This window comes from Mytilus californianus, unplaced genomic scaffold (genome assembly GCF_021869535.1).
Source record: "Mytilus californianus isolate M0D057914Y unplaced genomic scaffold, xbMytCali1.0.p SCAF_21, whole genome shotgun sequence".
Classification (NCBI taxonomy): Eukaryota; Metazoa; Mollusca; class Bivalvia; order Mytilida; family Mytilidae; genus Mytilus; species Mytilus californianus.
Window position 1 is genome coordinate 6,664,905 of NW_026262670.1, and position 7,866 is coordinate 6,672,770.

The 7,866-nt window shown below is 31.9% G+C and overlaps 1 long non-coding RNA gene across 8 annotated transcripts; it reads left to right on the plus strand.

The window, feature by feature from the left end:
• Nucleotides 1-765: 765 nt before the first annotated feature.
• LOC127731876 (uncharacterized) lies at nucleotides 766-4,715 on the plus strand. 8 transcript variants are annotated; one of them, XR_007995871.1, is made up of 3 exons: nucleotides 766-1,002; nucleotides 1,308-1,368; nucleotides 1,491-4,715. It is a non-coding gene; the product is annotated as an uncharacterized LOC127731876 (long non-coding RNA). The 8 variants fall into 8 exon arrangements; XR_007995872.1 differs by having other exon boundaries at nucleotides 1,552-4,715; XR_007995868.1 differs by lacking the exon at nucleotides 1,308-1,368 and having other exon boundaries at nucleotides 766-819; nucleotides 881-1,063; nucleotides 1,430-4,715.
• Nucleotides 4,716-7,866: the final 3,151 nt, after the last annotated feature.

The following is a 7,866-nucleotide window of genomic DNA, read 5'->3' on the forward strand; positions in this document are numbered from 1 at the left end:
AAACTTTATACACCATTTTAATCATCAACTGCCAACTTTTAATATGTTATTTGTCTTTAAATTAAGAAAAGGTTGGGCGAACAACTTCTTTATTTTAGATAAACACTTGTACTAGTATATAGTTCCTGTGTAAATCAAAATTGATATTAAATTGCCATTTATTAATTAATGTCACATGAATGTGGAAAATGTGATTTATCAAATTTTAGCCGTTGATAAGAATAATAAAAGTGTTTTATCAGTATCTTATGTTCCTGTGAGCCATTGAATAAAATTTGGTTCAAGATGTGTATTCATATCAGAGTTGATTCCCACACTTTTTTAAATGCTATTATTCCCATTCTTGCATTAGGCAAATCAAATTGTTGGTACAATACCAGTATGATGGACAGCTGCCACGATTTTCAAACAATTACACTCAAAGGTGTAAGTATTATTTGGATTAAACTCCACTCAAATGCAGTCTTAATTGACCACAGTTATATTAATATATCATGACAGTTGATAATCATACAGGTATTGAGGTCAAGAATTTGTGTATTCAATTTATCACACATCTTACTGAATACACCAAATTTTGACCTCAATAGTTGTAAAATCAGTGTCATAATCTTCTGACATAAGTTAATAATTAAGGTCTATTTAAGTTACAATTATCTCTCTTACATGTCTTACCTCAGCATTTTCTGTCACAAATTTATTTGTATATTCCCCATTATAATGCTATTTTACAATAATTGGAATAAATTCAGCATGAGGTATTTGTATATTCCCTATTATAATGCTAGTTAACAGTAATTGGAATAAATTCAGCATGAGGTATTTGTATATTCCCCATTATAATGCTATTTAACAGTAATTGGAATAAATTCAGCATGAGGTATTTGTATATTCCCCATTATAATGCTAGTTAACAGTAATTGGAATAAATTCAGCATGAGGTATTTGTATATTCCCCATTATAATGCTAGTTAACAGTAATTGGAATAAATTCAGCATGAGGTATTTGTATATTCCCCATTATAATGCTATTTAACAGTAATTGGAATAAATTCAGCATGAGGTATTTGTATATTCCCCATTATAATGCTATTTAACGATAATTGGAATAAATTCAGCATGAGGTATTTGTATATTCCCCATTATAATGCTATTTAACGATAATTGGAATAAATTCAGCATGAGGTATTTGTATATTCCCCATTATAATGCTATTTAACGATAATTGGAATAAATTCAGCATGAGGTATTTGTATATTCCCCATTATTATGCTTGTTAACAATAATTGGAATAAATTCAGCATGAGGTATTTGTATATTCCCCATTATAATGCTTGTTAACAATAATTGGAATAAATTCAGCATGAGGTATTTGTATATTCCCCATTATAATGCTACTTAACAATAATTGGAATAAATTCAGCATGAGGTATTTGTATATTCCCCATTATAATGCTAGTTAACAGTAATTGGAATAAATTCAGCATGAGGTATTTGTATATTCCCCATTATAATGCTAGTTAACAGTAATTGGAATAAATTCAGCATGAGGTATTTGTATATTCCCCATTATAATGCTAGTTAACAGTAATTGGAATAAATTCAGCATGAGGTATTTGTATATTCCCCATTATAATGCTAGTTAACAGTAATTGGAATAAATTCAGCATGAGGTATTTGTATATTCCCCATTATAATGCTAGTTAACAGTAATTGGAATAAATTCAGCATGAGGTATTTGTATATTCCCCATTATAATGCTAGTTAACAATAATTGGAATAAATTCAGCATGAGGTATTTGTATATTCCCCATTATAATGCTAGTTAACAGTAATTGGAATAAATTCAGCATGAGGTATTTGTATATTCCCCATTATAATGCTAGTTAACAGTAATTGGAATAAATTCAGCATGAGGTATTTGTATATTCCCCATTATAATGCTAGTTAACAGTAATTGGAATAAATTCAGCATGAGGTATTTGTATATTCCCCATTATAATGCTAGTTAACAGTAATTGGAATAAATTCAGCATGAGGTATTTGTATATTCCCCATTATAATGCTAGTTAACAGTAATTGGAATAAATTCAGCATGAGGTATTTGTATATTCCCCATTATAATGCTAGTTAACAGTAATTGGAATAAATTCAGCATGAGGTATTTGTATATTCCCCATTATAATGCTAGTTAACAGTAATTGGAATAAATTCAGCATGAGGTATTTGTATATTCCCCATTATAATGCTAGTTAACAGTAATTGGAATAAATTCAGCATGAGGTATTTGTACATGTGTATTTCAATACAGGAAATGTATTTTTCCTTAATGAAGAATGAACACCTATTTAGATAAAAATATTATTATTTATTTTTGTTGTTGCTGAGAAAGTGCATTTTTAATGGCTCTTTTTGGAAATTATTAAGCCAATTATTATTAATGGCATATAAAAAGTATGCTACAGTCATTTGAAGATTTCCCTTAACATTCTTGTCCAAAATCATTGAATTTCAAATGTTTCTAAAAAAAGATGTAAAAAAATCTGACAGTGTCTTGAATTGAAATACCAAAATAATTTGCATTAATCTTTTGGCAATAGAATGGAAATTTTACAGTGAGATTATGGAAATGAAGATAATAAAATAATTATTGAAAGTGTGGTCAGAAAAAAATGCCAGACTAGCTACAAAATTGGCTGAATCACAACATCCATGATGCTTTGATTTTTGTGTTTTTTTCTATTAAACAAACTGGGTAAATTTAATTAACGTTTACAACATATTCCTTTTATAAAAGTTAGAATATATGAGTTCTTTCCCCTTATATGGCTAAGTTGAATTATTTTATTGTATTTCTTAAAGCAGTATAAGATTAAACACATATCTTTTTTTCATTAAGATGAAAAGACTTACAAATGAACTACATTTACATTCCACTCTTATTTGCACAATTCATTAAAAATCTATACCGATTGTTATCTACTATCTTACAATCCAAGATGGCGGAATACTCCCGATCTACCTTAAAGCGAGTGAATTTAAATTGACCACCGTAGATTTGGACTCCCACTTTAAAAACATTGAATGCTTGATCAGGGCAGACATGTTGCTTAAGAACAGGCCGCATTGGTTTTCTCCCAATACAAAGTATCAAATTAAATAAAAATTCGGAATTTCACAAGTTTTTAAAGGACAATACATAGGTCAATATCTGATAAGAAAAAATTGAATGTTTTCTTCTTTATTTTATAAAAAATAAAAATGTCCGAATGAATCATACATTTTCAGTGTTTATGTATATTTAGACATTTATGATTTTGTGACATGCTCAGAAATACAACATGCGAGTTGTTAGAATCTCAAGTTGCCCACATCAGGCTGTGATACTGTTAAATTTAGTAAAAGACTTCTTTTGAATTTGACCAGGTGATGCATAAATTAAGGAGAAATTGTCCATATCTCTTAATCGGACTGATTGGTTTTTGTTTGCTAAACGTCAAGTGGCAAATATATCATGCATATTCAGTATGAGAACAAATTAACAATGATTTTAAAAGATATGAAATTTAAAGGAGGTAGGATATATCAATTAATTAAAAACAATAAAATCAAAAAGAAGAACGACAGAAAGACAACAAAACACTACACAAAAAACAAATTCAAATAATATGAATATAACCCCTACCAACATGATTTTTTTTAACATGCAGATTCCAAGGTAACGGCACGCATAAAAACAAATCCCCCTACCTGGACGCATATTTTGGTCAAGACGACCAGTCCGTGCTTTTACACCTGACTAGACAACTAAGAATGATTGCATATTAGGCTTGACTTTTATCCGGGAAGGATTCAAAACTTTCTTATTTAGCGTATCAATTATGATTTTGCAAATTGTCGGTCGCCTATCATTTTGAATCCCATGATTAAAGTTAATTGAACAGTGTTTGGTGATACTGGCTATTCCTATATTATGACAGACCAGCTTGTTCCTAACTCAGATTGGCTTATGTCTTCAGTACTTATGCGCCTACATATCGAATTTAGATAGGAATGGCATTACATTATAACTTATGGTAAATTCACCAAAATCTTTAAATTATAGAATGTTTAAAGAAAATTTTGAGTTTAAGAATGGTCTTAATAGAAACAGGTCGGTGGAATGTTGAAGTATATGTTTCTAATGCAATATTAACTATTTTGGTGTTGAAAACCATATTCTAGAATGATAAACATTTGCAATAAATAAGAAAAAGCTAACGGATGAAAATGTATTGCAAAGACCAAATATTTTGAAATGCAAAGAAATTATGAGTTGAACAGGAAAGTTTAAATAATTAAAAAAATGGTAGATTTATATGATTAATAAATAAATCAGTTGTTTTCAAGAACATAACAACACTTCCCCTTCTGGTTTATATAGTACATATATGTGAGTTTTGGTATTTACAGATAATTCTTGTTTATATTGTACATATATGTGAGCTAATGTGTTTACTGATAATTTTTGTATGTATTGTACATATATGAGATTTTTGGTGTTTACATGTAATTCTTGTTTATATTGTACATATATTTGAGTTTTGGTGTTTACTTATAATTCTTGTATATATTATACATGTATGTGAGCTTTGGTGTTTACTTATGAATTCTTGTTTATATTGTACAAATATGTGAAATTTGGTGTTTACTTATATATTTTTGGATATATTGTACATATATGTGTTTCTTTGTATTTAGGGAGCAACCATTTAACTTCAAGGGGGGGGTATGGTTTTTTGTTTTTTGTTTGAGTCAGAAATTTTTTTCAAAATTTAACACTATAAGGTATGGGGAAAATCTGGAATCAGAAAACTTTCTTTGTCATCTGCTTGACCACAATATTTTTTTTTTTCATCAAACTTGGGATCAGAATATTTTTTTAGGAAAAAACCATACCCCCCCCCCCCCCCCCCCCTTTGAAGTTAAATGGTCGTTCCCTAACAGATACAGGTCGAGAAATATTTACAAGGCATAATAACAAACTATAAACAAAACTCGATTCGCTAATATAAAAGATCCGAAGATGTGGTATAATTGCCAATGAGACAAATCTCCACCAGAGACCAAATGACATAGAAGTTAACAACTATAGGTCACCGTACGACCTTCAACAATGAACAAAACCCATACCGCATAGTCGGCTATTAAAAGTAAAATAACAAAAATACCGAACACCAAGGAAAATTCAAAAACGGGAAATCCCTTATCAAATGGCAAAATCAAGAACTCAAACACATCAAACGAATGGAAAACAACTGTCACATTCCTTCTTGGTACAGTCATTTTCTTATGTAGAAAATGGTGGATTAAACCTGGTTTTATAGCTAGCTAAACCTCCCACTTGTAATGACAGTCGCATAAATTCCATTATGTTGACAACAATGTGTGAACAAATTCAACAAATATGTTGTCAATATGAAACTCCAGCATATTGATCACTTGTTCCTCGGTGTAGCATGTTTAACCTTTTTGTTCATTATTAACAAAAGACCCCGAAATAACAAATGTAAAACAATTCCAACGAAAAAAACGCTGCCTGATTTATGTAGAAAAACAATGAACAAAATACAAATATGATATACAGCAACAAACTACAACAACTGAATTACAGATTTCTGTAACTTGGGACAGGCACATATAGAATGTGCCGGGTCAATCATGTTAGCGGGTGCCCAACCCTCCTCCTAACCTGTGGCAGTGGTGTAACAGAACAGCTATGAACAAACTATAAAAATCAGTTGAAAAGGGCTCAACTCATCAGATCGATACAAAGCAGAAAAACAACGAACAAAAACGCAGACAGGACGTGACGGGGTATTTATACATCCCCACAGCAAAAAGTACAGATCTGGAGAGAACTCGCAGTTACTGACCGCTAGTGCAAAGCCAGAAACAACTAATAGATAAAATCATGTATCTAAGACCCAACATCCAATTGATTTAGTGTAAAGACGTCATTAAGAGTCTAGAGAAAACAGGACCTTGTGCAATGCCAAATTGCTGGTATCGACAGATTGTAGAACCGTGAATGTGCATATATACTTCTGGTGATCCGTTTATTTGGCTATCGCCAATGGCAGTCAGCAGGGTTTAAGAACATCCGTTGTTCGACCTGCTAGTCAAATGCGTTTTGTTAAAATATACTCTTTCACTTTTTTGGTTTTTTGGAAAATGTTGTTTGTGCTGTATTTAGACCCCTCTACCAAGAAATTTGTTTTTCATGCACACGTATAAAAATTGCGGTTTTTATCCAACGCAATCATAGGTTTTCAATTTAGACTTTTTTATGTATAGAGGGAAGAACAAAAAATTTGCGAAAGCAAATTTACAGATCTAACATATTGGGCTGATGTTTAGACGAGTTGTATATACAGAATGTACACAGCCATGTATCACCATCACTGCTGGTGATCCGATGGATAAATCTGTTGTAGAGTTGTCACTGGTTCAGACGTACTTATAAATATATATATATATATGTATATAATAGTGTTGTCAAATCGAACAGTTTTGCCTAAGCGGTTACTCTGATAATCTGTCGTCCGATTGACCGGTTAACCGGTAGTTTAGTTAATGTTTAAATGCCTTATCTATAGTACACTACATATGTACGTTTTTATGATACGATAACTTGATGTTTATCCTTGAGCATTATAAGGCTTGGCGTTGAGCATTCCTAACTTCAGATTGAGATGATGATAATCTTCTTGATCTTGTCGAATTGACAAAGTCTGAAACCGTTGATTGTTTCATTTTCTCTTATGTCTCAGAAAATAATGTTGAGTGTTTCAATTTGAGATGATTAAGTGTGTTACTCGTAATATATATGTTGAATGTTTCAATTTGAGATGATTAAGTGTGTTACTCGTACCACCCAGTATACATTAGTTCCATTGTGAGATGATTAAGTGTGTTACTCGTACCACCCAGTATACATTAGTTCCATTGTGAGATGATTAAGTGTGTTACTCGTACCACCCAGTATACATTAGTTCCATTGTGAGATGATTAAGTGTGTTACTCGTACCACCCAGTATACATTAGTTCCATTGTGAGATGATTAAGCGTGTTACTCGTACCACCCAGTATACATTAGTTCCATTGTGAGATGATTAAGCGTGTTACTCGTACCACCCAGTATACATTAGTTCCATTGTGAGATGATTAAGTGTGTTACTCGTACCACCCAGTATACATTAGTTCCATTGTGAGATGATTAAGTGTGTTACTCGTACCACCCAGTATACATTAGTTCCATTGTGAGATGATTAAGTGTGTTACTCGTACCACCCAGTATACATTAGTTCCATTGTGAGATGATTAAGTGTGTTACTCGTACCACCCAGTATACATTAGTTCCATTGTGAGATGATTAAGTGTGTTACTCGTACCACCCAGTATACATTAGTTCCATTGTGAGATGATTAAGTGTGTTACTCGTACCACCCAGTATACATTAGTTCCATTGTGAGATGATTAAGTGTGTTACTCGTACCACCCAGTATACATTAGTTCCATTGTGAGATGATTAAGTGTGTTACTCGTACCACCCAGTATACATTAGTTCCATTGTGAGATGATTAAGTGTGTTACTCGTACCACCCAGTATACATTAGTTCCATTGTGAGATGATTAAGTGTGTTACTCGTACCACCCAGTATACATTAGTTCCATTGTGAGATGATTAAGTGTGTTACTCGTACCACCCAGTATACATTAGTTCCATTGTGAGATGATTAAGTGTGTTACTCGTACCACCCAGTATACATTAGTTCCATTGTGAGATGATTAAGTGTGTTACTCGTACCACCCAGTATACATTAG